We start from the raw sequence: 22753 nt of genomic DNA, 5'->3' as shown, positions 1-22753 counted from the left end.
CCCAATTCAAACCACCCCCTTCCTCATACATTTGTTTTCTACATCTGTGTCTCTATTTCTGCTTCATGAATACATTCATCTATGCCACTTTTCTAGATTTCTCTATATGCGTTAATATACGATATTTATTTTTTCTAGAAAGAAGAATCACTTATTATTATGATAAATAATTTTTATAATAAATATAATAATCATTATTATTATACCTCTCCTGGTTTTATTTTTAGATTTTACATTTTGTTTCCCAGTCTACATTTTGACCAGAGTGTATTAAAACAGTAATTAAAATGTCAAGGGGGTAGTTCTCCCATTTTGCATCATGTCTGTTATCAATATAGGCTACATCCTGCCTTTGACTCTATTTCTTAAATGAACATCTCTTTTTTTATCTCTTAGAAGTTGTTTCATTCTCTAGAAATGCTAGTCTGCTTTCCAGACCGATGTGATTCTGCCCTCTTCCTTCAAGTGCTTATTTTATCCACATTAGCCTTCACCTCTGAGCTCTTCTGCGTAACCTCCCACACCCAGCCATTAATCATTCAACAACAAATATCCTGGGAACACTGGTTGAAAAATGAGTTAGATTCTGGCGTTTTCTGCTTCCTGCTCTAATTGAGCTTCAATAAAAGACCAGTTTTTGATAATTCTTCTTTTTTAAAAAAGTTAAGCCCTACAAGAAAAATAAATACATTTAAAAGGGTACCATTGGGGTCTTCCCTGGTGGTGCAGTGGTTGACTCCACACTCTGAATGCAGGGGACGTGGGTTCTATCCCTGGGTGGGGAACATCCCCCGGGGAAGGAAATGGCAATCCACTCCAGTGTTCTTGTCTGGAGAAACCCATGAACAGAGGAGCCTGGAGGGCTGCAGCCCATGGGGTTGCAAAGAGTCAGACATAACTGAGCAACTAAACAACAGCAACAGGGAGCTAGACTCCATGTGCTGCAACTAAAAGATACCCCACGCCGCAACTAAAGCCCAGTGCAGCCGGAATAAACACTTTTTATATTAAAAACAGTATAACTTCCTTTTTTAAAAAAGAAGGATGCTATGTGCCTGCCTCTTGTGAGCTCCAGTATTTTAGAATCTGTAGAAGTCTCCCCTGAATCCCACAGTGGGTAAGAAGATGCTGTCCCAAAGGGGAAGCTTGAAGACCTGTGTTCACTTGGGACCTCGTCCAGGAGATAAAGGAACTCAAAGGAGAAAATGAGGGAAATTCATTGTTGTTTTTCTGACATGTTTTTTATTGACGATGGTGTGTTAACACTTCTGTAAACCTCTGAAGAAGGGGAGTGAAATCTAAAGAGAGAATCACTAAAGAACCTTCAAAAAAATCTGTTCTGCTGTTGTTTTAGAATGTGAAGCCACGAGTATTTTCTTCTTTACGCACGATGTGTGGATTCTTTGCTATTTTCTTGCTGTTGACATGATGTGGCAGGATTTAAAGAGCTCTCACACTTGAAAGCATTTCCAAACATTTTTCTTCATTATGTTTTGACCAAAGCTGTTCTAGCCCTTTGCTTATTCTTTAATTCTCACATATTAATGTGCTAAGTTCTCACAGCAAATTCAGGAGATGTTAATTTAGCCCTAAGATCAGTGAAGTTGCACACAAAATATTAAATTGGAGAAAACATGACTAATAGTGGCTCATGAAGACACAGGCACCCCAGCGATCCCTGCAGCACTATTTACAAGGGCCAGGACGCAGAAGCAACCTAAGTGTCCATCCGAAGATGGGTGGATAAAGAAGATGTGGTACACGTATACAAGGGAGTATTGCTCAGTCATAAAAAGGAATGAAATTATGCCATTTGCGGCAACATGGATGGGCCTAGAGATCGTCATGTTCCCTGCCTGCTGAGTTGCTTCAGTAGGACCTGACTCTGAAACCTTCTGGACTGTAGCCCGCCAGGCTCCTCTGTCCCTGGGATTCTCCAGGCAAGAATACTGGAGTGGGTTACCATGCCCTCCTCCCTTATGTTGAGTGAAATAAATCAGACTGAGAAAGACAAATATGATATGATATTGCTTACATGTGGGACCTAAAAAAAAGACAAAAGATACAAATGAACTTATCTACATAACAGAAATAAAGTTACAGATGTAAAAAATAAATTTTGGTTACCAGGGGGATAACAGGGGAGGGATAAATTGGGAGATTGGGATTGACACATACACATTACTATATATAAAATACATAATTAATAAAGACCTACAGGGAAATCTACTCAATACTCTATAATGCCCCATATGGGAAAATAATCTTAAAAAGAGTGGATGTATAACAGTTGTTTAAGGAGGCTTTACAAATAGCTGTGAAAAGAAGAGGAGTGAAAGGCAAAGGAGAAAAGGAAAGATATTCCCATTTGAATGCAGAGTTCCAAAGAATATCAAGGAGAGATAAGAAAGTCTTCCTCAGCAACCAATGCAAAGAAATAGAGGAAAATAATAGAATGGGAAAGACTAGAGATCTCTTCAAGAAAATTAGAGATACCAAGGGAACATTTCATGCAAAAATGGGCACAATAAAGGACAGAAATGGTATGGACCTAGCAGAAGCAGAAAATATTAAGAAGAGGTTGCAACAATACACAGAAGAACTATACAAAAAAGATCTTCATGACCCAGATAATCACAATGGTGTGATCACTTACCTAGACCCAGACATCCTGGAATGCAATGTCAAGTGGGCCTTAGGAAGCATCACTATGAACAAAGCTAGCTAGTGGAAGTGATGGAATTTCAGTTGAGCTGTTTCAAATCCTAAAAGATGATGCTGTGAAAGTGCTTCACTCAATGTGCCAGCAAATTTGGAAAACTCAGCAGTGGCCACAGGGTTGGAAAAGTCAGTTTTCATTCCAATCCCGAAGAAAGGCAATGCCAAAGAATGCTCAAACTATCACACAATTGGACTCGTCTAACACGCTAGCAAAGTAATGCTCAAAATTCTCCAAGCCAGGCTTCAACAGTACACGAACCATGAACCTCTAGATGTTCAAGCTGGATTTAGAAAAGGCAGAGGAAGCAGAGATCAAATTGCCAGCATCCCCTGGATCATGGAAAAAGTAAAAGAGTTCCAGTTCTGCTTTATTGACTATGCCAAAGCCTTTGACTGTGTGGGTCACAATAAACTGTGGAAAATTCGGAAACAGATGGGAATACCAGACCACTTGACCTGCCTCTTGAAAAATCTGTATGCAGGTCAGGAAGAGACAGAACTGGACATGGAATAGACTGGTTCCAAATAGGAAAAGGAGTACATCAAGGCTATATATTGTCACCCTGCTTATTTAACTTATACACAGAGAACATCATGAGAAATGCTGGGCTGGATGAAGCACAAGCTGGAATCAAGTTTGCCAGGAGAAATATCAATAACCTCAGATATGCAGATGACACCACCCTTATGGCAGAAAGTGAGGAGGAACTAAAGAGCCTCTTGATGAAAGTGAAAGAGGAGAGTGAAAAAGCTGGCTTAAAGCTCAGCATTCAAAAAACAAGAAACACCCCCCCAAAAAAAAAACCACCCCTTAACATTCAGAAAACTAAGATCATGGCATCTGATCCTATCACTTCATGGGAAATAGATGGGGAAACAGTGGAAACTGTGGCAGACTTTATTTTTGGGGCTCCAAAATCACTGCAGGTGGTTACTGCAGCCATGACATTAAAAGACGCTTACTCCTTGGAAGGAAAGTTATGACCAACCTAGATAGCATATTAAAAAGCAGAGACATTACTTTGCCAACAAAGGTCCATCTAGTCAAGGCTATGGTTTTTCCAGTGGTCAAGTATGGATGTGCGAGTTGGACTATAAAGAAAGCTGAGCACTGAAGAATTGATGTTTTTGAACTATGGTGTTGGAGAAGACTCTTGAGAGTCCCTTGGACTGCAAGGAGATCCAACCAGTCCATCCTGAAGGAGATCAGTCCTGGGTGTTCATTGGAAGGACTGATGCTGAAGCTGAAACTCCAGTACTTTGGCTACCTGATGCGAAGAGCTGACTCATTGGAAAAGACCCTGATGCTGGAAAAGATTGAAGGCAGGAGGAGAAGGGGATGACAGAGGATGAGATGGTTGCATGGCATCATGGACTCAGTGGACGTGGGTTTGGGTAAACTCTGGGGGTTGGTGATGGACAGGGAGGCCTGGCATGCTGCGATTCATGGGGTTACAAAGAGTCGGACACAACTGAGCGACTGAACTGAACTGAACTGATCTGAATGTATCCATGAAGCTGATTCAGTTTGCTGTGCACTGGAATATAACACAACATTGTTAGTAAACTATATTCCAATAAACAGTTTTTAAAGCAATGAAGAAAATAGCTACAAGAAATCCTAAAATTTGAAAACAGAATAAAAAAAGTAGTGGTTCCTGAGACATAGACCTAATTATGTCATTTCCCTCCTTCCTCCAAAGTCACCGTTCCTCGTTGCTTTCAACAGAGCCCGGATTGTTGGTCAAACATTCCAAATCCCCCAGCTCCAACCTAGTCTCAGCCTCATTCAGACCTTCTCTGTCGACTTCATTCATGGTGCATCCCGGTCCTGCGAGTCGTTGCACTGTCCAAGCAGATATTGAACTTACAGCCACATCCAAATATCTCTTTTATTTTAACTTGTACATATGTATATTTTTTTTATCATGCCACATGGCATGCAGGGCTTCCCTTGTGGCTCAGCTGGTAAAGAATCCTCCTGCAATGCAGGAGATCTGGGTTCGATTCCTGGGTTGGGAAGATCCCCTGGAGAAGGAAAGGCAACCCTCTCCAGTATTCTGGCCTGGAGATTTCCGTGGACGGTATCATCCATGGGATTGCAGAGTTGGACATGACTGAGCCACTTTCACTTCATTTCATGGCATGCAAGATCTTAGTTCCCTAACCTGGGATTGAATCCATGCCCCCTGCAGTGGAAGCACAGAGTCTTAACCACTGAATGGACATTTTTCCTTCACATCAACTTTCCTTCTCTCTCTTCTCTTCTTGAAAGAAAATTTTATTCATCACCCCCAAGATCGAGTTATCTGAGAAATATCCTGATCCAATGGGTCAAAATGAATATCACTCTGTCTCAGCCTTTCATAGCAGTGTATGAATATGATGAATATGCTATGAATGTGATGAAAACTCCTGCTCTCTGAATATGATGGTCATTGGCATCCCACGTGGTGCAGTGATTAAAAACTCACCTGTCCATGCAGGAGATGCAGGTTCGATTCATGGGTTGGGAAGATCCCCTGGAGGAGGAAATGGCAACCCATTCCAGTGTTCTTGCCTGGAGAATCCCATGGACAGAGGGGCCTGGCGGGTTCCATCCACGGGGTTGCAAAGAGTTGGACGCGAGCGTGCATGCAGGCACATGCAAGATACAACTAACACAAACAGACCCAGAAGGAGTCTGTTGGTTGTTCCTGATACTCCTCAATTAAGGGTGTCAGTGCCACCTGCCTCCCCCGCGTGTGAAGTGAAGGAGCTGTCACGGGCCAGGAGGGGCACCCTGACTCTTGTCTTAGTAAAGCCCTCTGCTTGGAGTCGTGTCCTAGAGACCTCAGAATCTCTGGAGTTGGCTTGATATCCCAGCAGCTGGTGCCTGGGCATAAATCTTGTCCATTCGTTAGCCAGTTTTATAAATCTCCTTTCTCATTTTGTGTTAAGTCACATTTTGCAGTTCCAATCGCGGGTTCTAAAAGCTTTCTATTCCTGTGGTCAACGAATGTCATATGCCTTTACTTAGTTATTTTTTTAAGAAAATCATTTTTATGTGGAGGATAATTGCTTCACAATACTGTGTTGGTTTCTGCCACACATGAACGTAAATCAGCCAGAGGTGTACGACGTCCTCGTCCTCTGAAACCTCCCTCCCACCCCACCCCACCCCATCCCACCCCTCTACTTCGCTGCAGAGTTCGCTGAGTCCTATAGCAAATGCCTGTTGGCTGTCTATGTTACACGTGGTGGTGTAGATGCTTCCATGTCACTCTCTCCACCCATCCCACTGTCTCCTTCCTCCCCCGCCCATGTGTCCCCAAGTCTGTTCTCTGTGTCTGCGTCTCCACTGCTGCCCTGCAAAGGGGTTCATAAATAGCATCTTTCTGGATTCCGTGTATATGTGTTAATATGCGATATTTGTTCTTCTCTTTCTGATATTCCACTCTGTGTAATAGGCTTTAGGTTCATTCACCCTAAAAGGAAAGCTCAGATGCTTTCCTTTTTATGGCTGAGTAACAGCCCACTGTATATGTTTACCACAGCTTCTTTATCCTATTATCGTTTGATGGACTTCTAGTTTGCTTCCATGTCTTAGTTATTATACATAGTGCTGCAGTGAACCCTGGGGTACATGTGTCTTTTTCAATTTTGGTTTCCTCAAGATAATTTTTTAAATTAATTAAAAAAAATTTTTTTAATCTGGACCATTTTTAGTCTTTATTGACTTTGCTGCAATGGTGCTTCTGTTTTATGTTTTTGATGTTTTGGCCATGAGGCAGGTAGGATCTTAGCTCCCTGATCAGGGATCAAACCCCCATTCCCTGCATTGGAAGGTGAAGGCTTAGCCACTGAACTATCAGGGAAGTCCCTCAGATGCCTTTCAGTTCAGTTCAGTCGCTCAGTCGTGTCTGACTCTTTGCGACCCCATGGACTGCAGCACGCCAGGCCTCCCTGTCCATCACCAACTCCCGGAGTTTACTCAAACTCATGCCCATCGAGTCGGTGATGCCTTTATAATGAGCTTTTTACACCATGCCTTTTCAAAAGTAAAAGATCGTGGTTTATTTCCTATCCAGGCTTTTTCTGGAACATTAATGTAAATCAGTCTCCCCAGATAGAACATAGAAATAGAGTAGATCAGGGAAGGACAGTGTGTTATTTCTAACAAGGTGGAAAATTCATCTGAAATGACAGAAACCCCAGGTAATGGCGAATCTCTGAGGGTCCGTGTGTCAGAACAAACTAGCTGATTGGTGAGTGCGGTTGAACTGTAGCTTAATATCAGTACTTACACTCCCTTTTGAATTGAAAATGAGGCAATTAAAAGTTACTAAATCCCTTGTTTTGAATTGCTTCTGGTCCCTCTGGGTTTACCATAGCCCCAGTTTTGTGGCTTTTATTTTGAGAAGCCCTGTCTGCAAATTTAAAAGTTCCTAGACTCTATTTTGAAATGGGCTTCATTCCAGAAAAACGTTTTACTTTATTATTTTCCCCTCCCTCTGGGAATGTCTTGACAAACATGGCAAAAACCAAAGACTTCCTGAAGACTAATCTTTCTCCTGGGTCACATGACTCTTTTCAGTTTACATCTGGAGAGGACTTTCTGATAACTGCAGTTTTGGCTGTCAGTGGACTGGAGAAAACCTCGTTGCCTCAGCACTGACAATGAGTGGAATTTCAGTGCTGTGCGGTTATTTGCTTAACACAATAGACGTGGGTGCAGACTGAACTCGCAAGTGTCACACGGGCTGTGTGGGAAAAATCTTTATGACTGCAACTGAATCAACAAACACTTCTGAATGCAGAAATGCTGACAAGACTGCAGCAAGCAGTTTGGCCAACTTCAATTCCCACTCAAAGATTAAACCAGATGGAAAAAGATCCCTATGAAGAAATGGTTGAAGTGAAGTGATAGCTGCTCAGTTGTGTCCAACTCTTTGCGACCCCATGGACTGTGGGCCGCCAGGCTCCTCCGTCCATGGGATTCTCCAGGCAAGAATACTGGAGTGGCCTGCCATGCCCTCCTCCAGGTGATCTTCCTGACCCAGGGAATGAACCCAGTTCTCCTGCATTGGAGGCAGACTCTTTGCTGCCTGAGCCACCAGGGAAACCCCGGTGAAGAAATGGTTAAACATGGAAAACAACTGGAATCTGCAAATGAAGGGAAAAAAAAACCCAGAAGAGTCAGTGAAATGAAACATTAGCAACACAAAACAATATGCAATTAATAAAACCTGTCTCAGGAGCAGGTTTGTTACCAGGTGGAAACCACAAAAGAACACATCATCAAAGGAGATGCTGTAGTCCTGGGTCTCACTGCTCACAGGCATCCTGAAGTGTAAAGCAAACAGTGGTTCGATTACACGGGGATGGTCTATCTTCCGATATTTTTAAGCTTTTGGCTCTGTTGGGGAAATAGTTTCCAAGTGGATATGAATTTCATTGTTTCTGAGCTTACTGGCTAGACTTAGCTTTTCAGATAGGACTTGAATAAATCACCACCTTACGTCATGCTGGGTTCTGACCTAGAAGGCTTATGAGTTTACGGGGTCAAAAGCAAGACTGGACGAGGAGCCAGGAAGCAGAGGATCTGGGCTGCCCCACCAACGTGGGACCGGTCTGTTTAATGCCCTGAGACTCAGTTTCCTTGTTGATAAAACCCAGGTCTCAGTTCTTGACTCATCTGCTTCCTCAGGTTATTGAGAGGTATCAAAGCTAATTACACACACGCTCGCACACTCACACATGCACACACACTTACCCCCCACCTCCACCCCCCCAAGAAGCACTTTAGAATCCCTTTGTTTTTTACTACTTCAGTCAACAAAACGAAACTTTATGGAGGTCCCAGGGCCCTAAGATTTGGGCAGGAGCACACCATGCAGGAGAAAGAGGAGTTGGTGGAGGAAATAGCACACTGTAATTTGTCAAAATGAAAGCAGACATAATGCATTCTTTTTCTCCTGGATGTGAAGTTTGTTTTATTTTTTTAAAAAACTTATTTTGTACTGGAGTATAGGCAATTCGGAGCTTCCCGTGGCTCAGTGGTGAAGAATCTGCTGGCAATGCAGGAGCCGCAGCTTCCATCCCTGGGTTAGGAAGGTCCCCTAGATCTGCTGCTGCTGCTGCTGCTAAGTCACTTCAGTCGTGTCCGACTCTGTGCGACCCCACAGACGGCAGCCCACCAGGCTCCGCCATCCCTGGGATTCTCCAGGCAAGAACACTGGAGTGGGTTGCCATTTCCTTCTCCAATGCATGAAAGTGAAAAGTGAAAGTGAAGTCGCTCAGTCGTGTCTGACTCTGTGCGACCCCATGGACTGCAGCCTACCAGGCTCCTCCATCCATGGGATTTTCCAGGCAAGGGTACCGGAGTGGGGTGCCATTGCCTTCTCCGCCCCTAGATCTAGGACATGGTAATCCACTCCAGTATTCTTGCCTGGAGAATCCCATGTTCAGAGGAGCCTGGCGGGCTACAGTCTATGGGGTTGAAAAGTCAGACATGACTGAAGTGACTTAGCACGCACATAGCTGATTACCAATGTTGTGATAGTTTCAGATGGACAGCAAAGGGACTCAGCCATACATATGCATGTATCTATTCTCTCCCCAACTACCGTCCCATTTAAGTTTGTTTTTTTTAATTAAAAAAATTTCTTTACAATGTTGTGTTGGTTTCTGCCATACAACAACATGAATCAGCCAATTATACAAATATTCAGTCCCTCTGGGCTTCGTAGGTGGCACTAGTGGTAAAGAACCCACCTGCCAATGCCAGACGCATAAGAGACTCGAGGTTTGAGCCCTGGGTTGGGAAGATCCCTTACAGGAGGGCATGGCAACCCACTCCAGTATTCTTGCCTGGGAAATCCCACGGACGGAGGAGCCTGGCAGGCTAGAGTCCATGGGGTCACACAGAATCAGACACGACTGGAGCGACGCAGCCCTCACCTGTTAACACCCGTCCCTCTTGAGCCTTCCTCCGTCTCCCCCCTCCCACCCCTCCGGGTCATCACAGAGCCCCAGACTGGGCTTCCTGTGTTATAGAGCAGCTTCCCACCTACTAGCCACTTTATACATGAGTGTGTACGTCCTGACACGGCCCTCTCCACTGTCCCCCTCACTCCCTCTCCTGCTGTGTCCACAAGTCCATTCTCCACATCTCTGTCTCCACTCCTTCCCTGCAGATAGGCTCATCTATACCATCTTTCTAGATTGCATATTTATGTGCTAATATACTATATTTGTTTTTCTCTTTCTGACTTGCTTCACTCTGTATAATAGGCTCTAGGTTCATCCACCTCACTAGAACTGACCCGGTTTTGTTCTTTTTCGTGGCTGAGTAATATTCCACTGTATATATGCTCCACATCTGGTTTATTCATTCATCTGTGGATGGACATCTAGGTTGTTTTCATGTCTTGCCTATTTTAAATAGTGATGCAGTGAACATTGGGAGTACATGTGTCTTTTAGAATTATGGTTTTATCAGGGTGTATGCCCACTCCAGTGTTCTTGCCTGGAGAATCCCAGGGACAGAGGAGCCTGGTGGGCTGCCGTCTCTGGGGTCGCACAGAGTCAGACACGACTGAAGCGACTTAGCAGCAGCAGCAGCAGCAGGGTATATGCCCGTATATATATGCTGGGTCATATGGTAGGTTTACTCCTAGTTTTTTAAAGAATCTCCATACTGTTCTCCAGAATGGCTGTATCACTCCCACCAATAGTGTAGGAGGGTTATGTTTTCTCCGCATCCTCTCCGGCAGATTGGAAGCCTGTAATTGAGGGATAGCAGAAAACTGATGGAGTGAACGTAACCTGTGTCCAATGGAGAAGACCTGGAAGTAAAGATGGAAGACCGTAAGAAGCACCTGGAACAGTGGGACTCAGAGTTGACCACGAGGAAGCAGAGACTGGCAGGAAGCTCGGGGTCTTTGGGGTCACAAGCATAGAGGTTCTCTTCCCGCCTCTTAGCTCTGTCAGCCTCAGCTTTCACACCTGCAGCAGGGTTCACTCTGCGGGCTTTCCTGTTTGACTGGACACGCCCCACACACCCCTCTGGAGCGCGGGCTGGGGGGGCAGGTCTCGCTGGGTGACCCCCGCCCCATTTTGCAGGTGAGAAAAATAAATCAAGAGAGGCAACTGTGGTGAAATTCAGTGGAAATCTGTTCTTTAAATTTTATTTATTTTGGGCTGTGCTGGGTCTTCGCTGCCGAGAGGGCTTTTCTCTAGTTGTGGGGAGCGGGGGTTACCCTTTGTAGTGGTGAGTGGGCTTATTGCAGTGGCTTCTCTTGTTGCAAAGGGTGGGCTCTAGGGCTCGGGGTGCAGTAGCTGCGGCCCGTGGGCTTGGTCGCTGTGGTTCACGGGCTCTAGAGCCCAGGTTCAGTAGTTATGGCGCACGGGCTTAGCTGCTCCGCATGTGGGATCTTCCCAGACCAGGATCAAACCCATGTCTCCTGCACAGGCAGGCAGATTCTTTACTGCTGAGCTACCGGGGAAGCCCTCAACCACTGTCTTTCAATTGAGGGCTTAAAAGTCCCAGATGTGTGACGCATACACTTTCCTCCAGCAACGCCAAGCTGACTTTGCATCATGCAAACCTCAGCTAGCTGTCTGCCTTTTTGAGGGACTCAGTTTGAGCTTAGAGATTTGGGGGGAAATGTCACAAATTTTCAATTTATAAAGGAATACCCTCTTTGAAAGTATTTTGTGATCTTTAGAAAATAGAAATTAATGCTCACATCTTTACTCTTTTGACAATGTGCAGTAAACACTAGTTAAAATAACGAAATTTGAAATTATAATTTATTGTCATGTTCTAATGTCCAGAAATTTTTTAAAAATTCCAGAAGGATAAATAAAAAGTGTAAAATAAAATAAAATACACTGAAGGTCTTTTATTACCCTGTTCCCCATGGATATTAAAGAGAGTTCAGCTACATAGCAGAATAATCTTAACTTTTGGGTCAAAATAGATTAAATCCCACTATCTGACTCTTTATCAATAAAAAGACATTCAAAAAATAAATTCACGGATTTTACACTAGTAAAATCCATTTACTAGTGCTATCTGTTGCTGCTGCTGCTAAGTCGCTTCAGTCATGTCCAATTCTGTGTGACCCCATAGACGGCAGCCCACCAGGGTCCTCTCTCCCTGGGATTCTCCAGGCAAGAATATGGGAGTGGGCTGCCATTTCCTTCTCCAATGCATGCATGCATGCTAAATCACTTTAGTTGTATCCAACTCTGTGCGACCCTATGGACAGCAGCCCACCAGGCTCCTCTGTCCACAGGATTCTCCAGGCAAGAATATTGGAGTGGGTCGCCATCTCCCTCTTCTATCTAGTAAAAAAAATAAAATAAAATAAAATAAAATTCAGTGCTGTAGTGAGAAAATGTTTGCAAGTAAAAGACTCCCTGTATCTTTGAAAGGGGACCAAAAAAAAAAAAAAAACCAAATTGCTCATTTTTAGCTTAAAGTCTATTTTTGATGGGCAACTTGCCTTGAAACTAAGAGGAAGGTCCTCAAGGTAGCAGAAACGCTGCCAAACTTCACAAGGGGAAAATCCAAGCTCATTTCTTTCCTCTTTTCCCCCTATTAAAAAAAATAGCATCTCCTTCACTAGCTTATTGTTTGGCATGCAAAGAACACTCTCAGTTTCTTCTTTTTTCATTGTGTTGGTTAGTTGACAAGATCTCCAGGTAAAAGAAATGTTTTTAATAAAATACATTCCCTCACCCAGCTTGGCAAGGAAGGTAGCTGAGCAGGAATAAAGATGTTCAAACTGGCTCCTCGGAGACACATGCAATGTTCACTTTAATCTGCTTGATCATCCCTGATTTGCTGATTCTGTCTCTTTCCTCTCCCAGGCACAAAAGGGAAGCTTAATATATTTATATATGTTCATACGCAGAATATACAGCGTGTATTAGGTATGCTCCTTTGCTTTCTTTCTCACCTCTCTTTCTGCCTTTCTTCTCACTGTGAACTGAAAAATGGAAGCAATTTGCTGGAGCTATTCCTAAAGCTCAGCTCTCCGGCATCCTGAGTTTTATAATTGCTGTGATATTTCACCCACACCAGCGCAGATGAGTGAAAACTTAGTGGGCTACAGTGGGGGTGCTGCTATGCTGATAAGGCTTGGGCAGCAACCTATAAATATTTGTGTTTCATGTTTCCTTGCACACCGAGGAACTGCTCCTGCAGTTTTGCAGGACTTCGTGGGTTTGATTATATGACCCCCTGCCTCCTCTGAGACCTGAGACATTAGTGGTCCCTGCTGAAATTGCTCCAGAGACAAAGTGAGCATCTTAGGTAACCATCCTTTATCTCCTCCACCACTCTGCAGAAATCCACACTGTATGTGAACATGCTTGGCCTCAGTTATAAAAATTAAGTGTCTAAATAAGCCATGAATTTTAGGATAACAAGTTGGTCTGTGTGTTTTGTTTTGTTTTTTTTTTCTCTAAGTGTTAGAAGTCCCTTCTCTCTTAGAGCAATGTCTGAAGTGGTGGTTAGATGGGAATTCCACAGTCTTTCTTATGCTTGTCCAGATCATGGTCATTCCACAGCCTGTTACATGCCTTTCCCCAGGACAAATTCATTTTCCTCTGACTTCTGGATGGATGATTCCCTTCACTGTTTAATTAATACATTGACAACTTTCCCTTGACTGCATTTTCTTCATAGATCCATCACTGTTCCATTGTCACGTTGTCACATGTAAATATATTTAATCAAAAGAGATAAAATTACCTCTCCATCATTGACAGTGTTGATGGCATGAAAGCTAGAATCAGAGGTTGACAGGGCATACTACGTTCATTTATCAGCCCCTAACCTCAGTCCTTCCCCAGATCTCCCTTTCTGGCTCCTGGCATTTTGTGATATTTTGTGTCTCTAGGGCTCAAGGAAGTTCTGGTTGCTTTCACCTGCTGCTGCATGCTGCATTTTCTTTGGCCAGGCAATGAAGAGCTGACAATAACTACAAAAACACGAAGCCTTCCGTTCACCTGCGCTTTCAAGTCCTTGAACCAGCTTGATGTCAGACATTTCCATTCACCCATCTCCTCCCTGACGGACATCCTGCTGGAGCCCGTCTGTGACAGGTGTCTGTTGGGGCTAAAGAGGACAAGGGAGAGATGAGTACGGTGTGGCTCCCGCTTCGAGAAGCTCAGAGTCTGAAAGAGGACCAGGAATCACAGCCCCCCTGCTACTGGCTTGCTGGGCAGCAAGCTCCTCAGTTCCGCTAGGAGTTCCTCGGGTACCCCTGGGATGAGAGGGGATACCCTCATGCTCCCCTCCTGCCTGTGTGATCATAAGTATCTTCCCTTCCTGGTGTCTGATCTGCAGACCGGATGCTCAGGACTCAGGTGTTAGTAGTCCTGATGGAACAGACCTTAACAAAATGAGGACATCCATTTCCACTTCCAAAGGTGGGGGTCTCCACCCCAGGGATTTTGGTGTGTGCAGCAAACAAAAAGGTCAAAAGAACAGCTCACACATGCTAGTGCCCAGGAGGAAAAAACTATGCATTGTTGCACTTCAAACTCTGATCCAAACTGTAATCAATTTATAATGATACTAATAAGAGATTGAAGAGACATTTTATAGATATATTGTGTATATATTTTTGATCTTTATTACAATAACATGTCAGTTCTTTGATATTTTGGGGCTTCCCTGGTAGCTCAACTGGTGAAGAATCCACCTGCAATGCAGGAGACCTGGGTTTGATCCTTGGGTCAGGAAGATCTCCTGGAGAAGGGAATGGCTACCCACTCTAGTATTCTTGCCTGGAGAATTCCATGGGTGGGGGAGCCTGGCAGGCTACAGTCCATGGGGTTGCAAAGAGTCGGACAGGACTGAGAGACTTTCACTTTCTTTGATATTTTAATTATCTGGCACAAAAAATATTATTTGAAAATAATATTTTATGTCTGGTATAGTTTACACAGTATAGGCAACATAATGCATGAATTAGAAGTCAAAACAAAAGCTAAACAGCAGCAGATAAAAACTGGGACACATCAGTGGTCACTACCGTTACTCTTGATTTGCTGAGTACAGACTTTTTCCTCTTTGGCCCAGAATGAAGTACAGATGTTGCTTGAAAGTGAATGTTTTAGTTGCTCAATCATGTCCAACTGGAGGGGGGAGACGACTGAGAAGAGTGGGGCCAGTCCAGAGGGAGTCTCCTAGGGATGACGGACGGGAAGAGACGAACTCAGAGGCGGGCAGTCTTATGACAGAGAGTTCCTCTGGCAAATGTCACTTTGTACGGCTTTGACTTCTATGTAGAGAGGTCCCTTCCAGCAGTATCTCTATTAGGAGGGGAGAGCTCAAGCTTAGCCATGTCTGACTCTGTGACCCCGTGGACTGAAGCCCGCCAGGCTCCTCTGTTCATGGGAAGAAATACTCCTCCAGGCAAGAATACTGGGGTGGGTTGCTTCACTCCTCCAGGGGATCTTCCCCACCCAGGGAGCGAACCCGATGCTAAGTCACTTCAGCCATGTCTGACTCTTTGCAATCCAATGGACCATATCCCTCCAGGCTTCCCTGTCCATGGGATTCTCCAGGTAAGAATATTGGAGTGGGTTGCCATAGCTCCGCTAGGAGATCGAACCACATTTCTCATGTCTCCTGCATTGGCAGGCGGGTTCTTTACCACTAGCACCACCTGAGAAGCCCCAAACAGAGGCCAATACTCTTTAAATAACAGATTTTTTAAAATTGCCTGTTGACTAGGAAAGCAGACATACATGGGATGTAGGTTTTTACATGCTCCAAAGGAATGACATTAATTCATTTCTTTCCATTTGTATCATTTTGAAATGGCTTTGGTGAGGCTTTATAAGTCTGGACTCATCTTTAAAAAATAAAGCATAAATGTAATAAGCAAACACTTAGAAGTTGAGGGCAGTATTCCAGGTTTTCAGTTGGGGAATACAGACACTCTTTTAGTTCTTAACATAATAGCTGGTTTTTCATACAGCACGCTAGTTCTCTGTCTCCCTCAGCCTCTACTGAAAGCAGCTGACTGGCCACCAAAACTCTCCTGTCATGTCCTTTCACTATTAACCGGCTTAGCTGCTCTCAGCTCGTAGTCAGAGGGCTTCGAGACCACGCTAGGCCATTTCTGCTTTTACTTTTACTGCCAATCCAGTCATGTCACACCCTGCTTTCCTGCCTGTTTCTTCTGGCTTCCAGAGCTGCCAACTCACTGCACTTCCTTCCAGTTCTCCCGACTTCTTGTGCCTCAGAACCTCCAAGCATGGATACATACATCTGTATAGCTGAGTCCCTTCGCCGTTCACCGGAAACTAGCATGACATTGTTAATCGGCTATACCCCAGTGCGAGATAAAAAGTTAAAACAAGGCAAACAAAAGCAAAAGCAAGCGAAGAGTATTAGCAAGGGATTCTGCAGCTGAATCCCATGTCAGTGTCTAGGTTAGAAGGACACTCTTTGTACACTTTGGGGAGATGAGTTTGGTGCATTGCATCCACGTACATGGGGGAGGTGGCCTTCTTCCGTGTTTCATGGCTATGCAAACCTGCCTGTTAAGTAAACTCTGATTTCTTGGACTCAGTGGGTATAAGTAAAGTCACCAATTAAATCTTTAATGAAATCTTTCATACACTTCATGTGTGACTATCTAACATAGGGCAATGATGAACGTGTTTGGGGCAGTTGAGTGTGTAATGTATATTACTGAGCAGAAAAAAAACAATTATCTATAATTATGCACAGTCTTCCCAGGTGGACCAGTGGTAAAGAATCTGCCTGCCAATGCAGGAGACACAAGAGACTCAGGAAACACGGGAGGGATCCCTGAGTCAGGAAGATCCCCTGGAGACGGAAATGGCAACCCACTCCCGTATTCTTGCCTGGAGAATCCTGAGGGCAGAGGAGCCTGGTGGGCTACAGTCCATGGGTGACAAAGAGCTGGACACAGCTGAGCACACACATACTCACCATTATCTGTCTATCTATTGATTCCTTATAATCTGTTTTCAACATAACCTAAATCCGTTGGGGTCTATCTCAACTTTCTAGTTCAAATGAAAATAAACCAAGATGACATCAATTCAGTCAGTGGTCCTGCAATTTCCTATCCCAATGGGTTGGTGATTTCTACTGTCTTTTCCCCCTGTAATTAGACAAGTCAAAAACACTCCCATTTAAATGCTGGTGGACAGATTCACACATATTAGCTTCTGGACACCACAGCAATTAAGATACCATCTGTGTTTGTGTGTGATATGCACCCAGACAACCCTGGAATTATCAGTTCTTCTTTTAAACATAGAGAGTGGTTAGATACACTTACGCCAAAACTAAACATCAATGTCCAAAGTGAAGAAAATGTTTTGGTAAACTATGAGCTTTCCTATGTTCAGTTCAAGTTTAACTAATACCCATTACACTTTTTCAAGGTCGGCAGTGGGGTTTATTTACCTTAGGGTTAGCTTTAACTTCAAGGTTCTGGCTGAAGTGCTGGGAGTGAAGTGTTGACTGAAGAACAGAAATGGCCAGGGGATAGACTTCCCCATCTCATCTCTCATCTAGCCTAGCATCTCAAGCCAATACTGAGATAGAAGGTTTGGGATGTTTTAGAGCACCTGAATATTCATTGCAAGGACTGATGCTGAAGCTGAAGCTCCAATATATTGGCCACCTGATGGGGAGAGCTGACTCATTGGAAAAGCCCCTGATGCTGGGAAAGACTGAAGGCAAAAGGAGAAGGGGACGACAGAGGATGAGATGGTTGGATGGCATCACCGACTCGATGGACATGGTCTTGAGCAAACTCGGGGGACAGTGAAGGACAGGGAATCCTGGCGTGCTGCAGTCCACGGGGTCACAGAGAGTCAGACATGACTGAGCGACTGAACAACCACAGCAATGAAGAGCAGTTTAGGCACTAAGGAACCATTTTCATCCTCTTTATACCACATGCACAAGGGTGTGCACACCTGTACACACACAGGAGAGTTCTGGCAGAAGAAGAGCAGACTGCAGACTGAACAGGCAAAGCAATAAATTCTGTTTCCGTTCATTCTCATGTACACACAAGATCTGCAGGAGTGTTCTGCAGCTCTGAAAGGGTGAGAATTCTGGAGAAGATTCTAGGAAACATCTAAACTTGAATCTTTTGCTCCTTCTGTACCTCCAGCTTCCTGCCCCTCACAGGTCTCCTGCATCACTAAACAGGATGGCGGTCCTTTCCTGCCCCACAACCTCCCGATTACCAGCTCACCAATTAAAAGTGACAAATTGTACTTCAAACTAGGAAAAGGTTATAGCTCCTAAAGCAGATAAACTGGAACGAAAGGCCCTCTTTGTTCATTTTTCTCTTCTCTGGGAAAGCTACTTTTAAGGGTTGTGAGAATATAGCAAGCAATTATTCTAAAAGGATGTGCTTTGAGATTTTTAATTCATTTTAATCTTCCTTGTATTATGAAAGCTATACTTCTTTTTAAGGCTTTCAGACAACCAGCTTAATTTTCATATTGATTCATTCGGGAACAAAACAAAACTTAGTAGAAACTGAATGGAAAATGACTCTTTTGTGGTGAAGAATCTGGGCTTGCATTTAATTATAATGCATAGAAGCGTTCCTCCCTAATTAAACATTTAAATGAAGATGGAATATAAATAGAAATTTTAAAAAGCGAGTGAGCAAGACATAGTTCATCCATCCAGAGATGAAGGTTCTCATCAGTCCTTATTTCTCACTCTACCCAAAGCGGATGTGATTGTCCAGGGTTGTAAAACTGTGTATGCACATTTTAGTGGAAAAGTTTTCAGTGCATATAATGATTATTAAAATAGCAATATTCTTTACTCTCATAGACTTACCAAGGAAGAATCTCGAAGTGCTTTATTATCTAATTAAACCTCACAAGATGCTACAATTTTATTAATATGGAAAATGACAGTAGAGTGAGTCTGTGACTTTATTGTGTAAGATGGAAAAAGGAATGAGAATTTAAAGAAGTTTAGAAATAGAACACCTTTTAGTCATCCAGACTGCTACCCTCTCAGGGAACTTGTATACCTGCTTTTCAGAACATTTGAGAAAACAGAAAAATTTGTTTTCACAGGGGTACTTAGTTTTCATATTGATAAAACAAAAAATAACAGCATCATTGAGTTATCAGTGTAGGTATTGTTATTCAGTCGCTAAGTCACGTCCAACTCTTTGTGACCCCATGGATTGCAGCACACCAGGCTTCCTGTCCATCACCGACTCCTGGAGCCTGCTCAAACTCATGTCTATAGAGTCAGTGATGCCACCCAACCATCTCATCCTCTGTCATCCTTCCTCCTGCCTTCAATCTTTCCCAACATCAGGGTCTTTTTGAATGAGTAGGCTCTTCGCTTCAGGTGGCCAAAGTACTGGGGCTTCAGAGTAGGTATTGGGTTGGTCAGAAAATTCATTTGGGGTTCCACTGATATTCCAGAAAAACTCAAAGGATATTTTTGGCCAACCCAATACTTACTATGAGACCTTATTCTCCCCCTTTCTTCTTCTTTTCAAGCACTCTTGAGCCAAAGAGGGTGCTGCTCTGCCTCTGGTTACCAGAGTGACTTTTGCTTTGCTGTAGGATGGGACATAAACATTAAAAAAAGCTATTTCTTGAGTACAAAGTTATCCAATATGTGAAGCCCCATGAGGGTTGTGCTGTTCTATCCCAAGACACCAGTTCATGAGAATCCTGAGTGGCTAGAGAGCTTAGTGTGGTGCTAGGCATGCAGTAGGTGTTGGATGGATATTTACAAAAGAAGGGAAAGACTCCCCCAGAAGCATTTACAGGACGTGGAAGAGTGGGTGATGCCCAAAGAGAAGATTTGTCATTCATCACACCTCATACTGGATGTGGTCGAGAATCTGGCAGAAAACCCCTAGTAGAATGGTGACATGGAGATATGCATTGCAGGAACATGCCAAGAGTTGATGGGAAACAATCAAATCCAGGAAAACTGTGTATGAATAAGAACTGAGTGTGCATATCAGATAGCACCGTTGTTTCATAAAATCTCAGTGGTCTAAAAAATCATGGTTTGTTACTGCTCATGGATCCATAAGCCAGCTGGGCCATTCCGGGCTGGGCTGGGCTGGACTCTCCTGCTTGTTTGAGGGTGAGCTGGCTGTAAACAGATTCAAAACGGCCTGAGCTGAGGAATGTGGGTTCTTCTCTATGTGGTGCCTCAGGCTTTAATTGACTGATCCAGGCTGTTGATACAGAGAGAGAGCGGATGGAGGCATGGCCCCTTGATGGTGGCGCACCATCCCGTGGGCTGCACTCCCCTGGCCAAAGCAGCAAGGCGGGCACAGAGGAAAAGTGGAGAAAAAGGGTTCAGCTCTCTACAGGAGGTGAAGGGCCTGACGCATGAGTGAGCGAGCGAGTCAAGTCGCTCAGTCGTGTCCGACTCTTTGCGACTCCTCCATCTATGGTATTCTCCAGGCAAGAATACTGGAGTGGGCTGCCATTTCCTTCTCCAGGGGATCTTCCCGACCCACGGGTCGAACCCAGGGCTCCCGCATTGCAGGCAGACGCTTTAACCTCTGAGCCACCAGGGAAGGCCAGGAGGTGAAGGACCTGATGCATGGATGCCGTTAATTGCGAGCATCATTGTAATTGCTCGCCTACAGAAACTGACTGTAGGGTTGGCATTTTAAGTCAATGCAGAGAAGTGTATGGATCCAGTGGGAGAAATTACTAAACATCTAGACTTAGTAAATGAAACTTTAAAAAAAATGGAACTTCTTATTTCTTGGCAAGCCTCTGGTTAGGGCTCCGCACTGCAGGAGGCTCAGCTTCCATCACGGGTTGAGACTAAGATCCTCCATGCCACGCAGTGCAGCAAAAGGATACATAAACAAATAAGGAGAACAGAAAAAGAAAATGTCTTTATAAACTTGAGCTGAAGAAGGCCTTTTTTGACAGTGCTTTTTAAAAACAAAAGCCTTTTATTTTGCATTGGAGTATAGCTGATTACAGTGTGGTCGTTTTAAGAGAACAGGAAGGGACTCAGCCAGACATATACACGTATCCATTATCCGCCAAACTGCCCTCCCATCCAGCTGCCACACAACATTGAGCAGAGTTCCTTGTGCTCCAAGGTAGGTTCTTGCTGGTGATCTATCTTAAATATAGCAGTGTGTACATGTCCATCCAAAAGGAGACAGAGAAAGCCTTCTTAAGAAAGATACAAATCTTAGAATTTTTACCAGAGATGATAAACAGTTGTAACATAGAAAGTTAAAGCTTCTATAACAAATATATGACAGCATAAAAAGAGTTAAAAGATAAAACTTTGAGACTGCAAAAATATACCTAAAACTACAACCATAACATATACTTAATATTTAAAGAACTTTTCAAAGCACTTAAAAAAAAAGACTACCAATATCATAGAAAAAAATTAAGGGAGATGACGACAGATGTTCAAGAAGAAACATAAATTGCCAATTAACACATGAAAAAAGAAATGAAAAATAAAGCAAGAAAGAGACCCAAAATTTGACCCATTGATATGCAGGTCAGGAAGCAACAGTTAGAACTGGACATGGAACAACTGGTTTCAAATAGGAAAAGGAGTACCTCAAAGCTGTATATTGTCAGCCTGCTTATTTAACTTATATGCAGAGTACATCATGAGAAAAGTTGGGCTGGAAGAAGCACAAGCTGAAATCAAGGTTGCCGGGAGAAATATCAATAACCTTAGATAGGCAGAAGACACCACCCTTATGGAAGAAAGTGAAGAAGAACTAAAAAGCCTCTTGATGAAAGTGAAAGAGGAGAGTGAAAAAGTTGGCTTAAAGCTCAGCATTCAGAAAACTAAGATCATGGCATCTGGTCCCATCATTTCATGGCAAATAGATGGGAAACAGTGGAAACTGTGGCAGACTTTAATTGTTTGGGCTCCAAAATCACTGCAGATGGTGACTGCACCCATGAAATTAAAAGACGCTTACTCATTGGAAGGAAAGTTATGACCAACCTAGATAGCATATTAAAAAGCAGAGACATTACTTTGCCAACAAAGGTCCGTCTAGTCAAGGCTATGGTTTTTCCAGTGGTCATGTATGGAGGTGAGAGTTGGACTATAAAGAAAGCTGAGTGCTGAAGAATTGATGCTTTTGAGTTGTGGTGTTGGAGAAGACTCTTGAGAGTCCCTTGGACTGCAAGGAGATCCAACCAGTCCATCCTAAAGGAGATCAGTCCTGAGTGTTCATTGGAAGGACTGATGCTGAAGCTGAAACTCCAGTATTTTGGCCACCTCATGCGAAGAGCTGACTCATTGGAAAAGACACTGATGTGGGAAAGATTGAGGACAGGAGGAGAAGGGGACGACAGAGGATGAGATGGTTGGATGGCATCACCAACTCCATGGACATGAGTTTGGGTGGACTCTGGGAGTTGGTGATAGACAGGGAGGCCTGGTGTGCTGCAGTTCATGGGGTCACATAGAGTCGGACATGACTGAGCGACTGAACTGAACTGAACTTTTAGTAATATAGTTAAATTTAGTAATACAGTTATTCATTCCTGGAATCTTGTAATTGATAACATCTTATTCTTGCATTACCTTTTGTGTGTTTGCTTACCCATTCCACTATCATGAGAGACTTCCCTGGTGGTGCAGTGGTTAGGACTCCGCTCCCAATTCTGGGGGCCAGGGTTTAATCCCCAGTTAGGGAATTAGATCCCGCGTACCACAACTAAGACCAGGCACAGCCAAATAAATTTTAAAAGAATAAAGCAAAAAAACCAAAACCACATCATCCCTGTATACTTCTTTGTGGATGGTACAACAGTTCTTCAAAACAATGATTGTAAGTTGTGCCTGTTCTTAGCGACTTTTACTGCCTTGTAAAAGGTATCTGAAGTTTTTAGCCTATTTACATTTTGTAAAATAAAAGCAAATCTTGCCACCCTTTTCCTCCAGAAGTTAAGGTTGGGTTAATTTGTCCAAATTAATGAAAGCTAGTTACCTTCTGGGCTTGGGGGTGGTTAATCAGTGGCG

Source organism: Odocoileus virginianus, chromosome 8, assembly GCF_023699985.2.
Source record: "Odocoileus virginianus isolate 20LAN1187 ecotype Illinois chromosome 8, Ovbor_1.2, whole genome shotgun sequence".
In the NCBI taxonomy this organism is placed as follows: Eukaryota; Metazoa; Chordata; class Mammalia; order Artiodactyla; family Cervidae; genus Odocoileus; species Odocoileus virginianus.
This window is presented reverse-complemented; position numbering follows the sequence as displayed.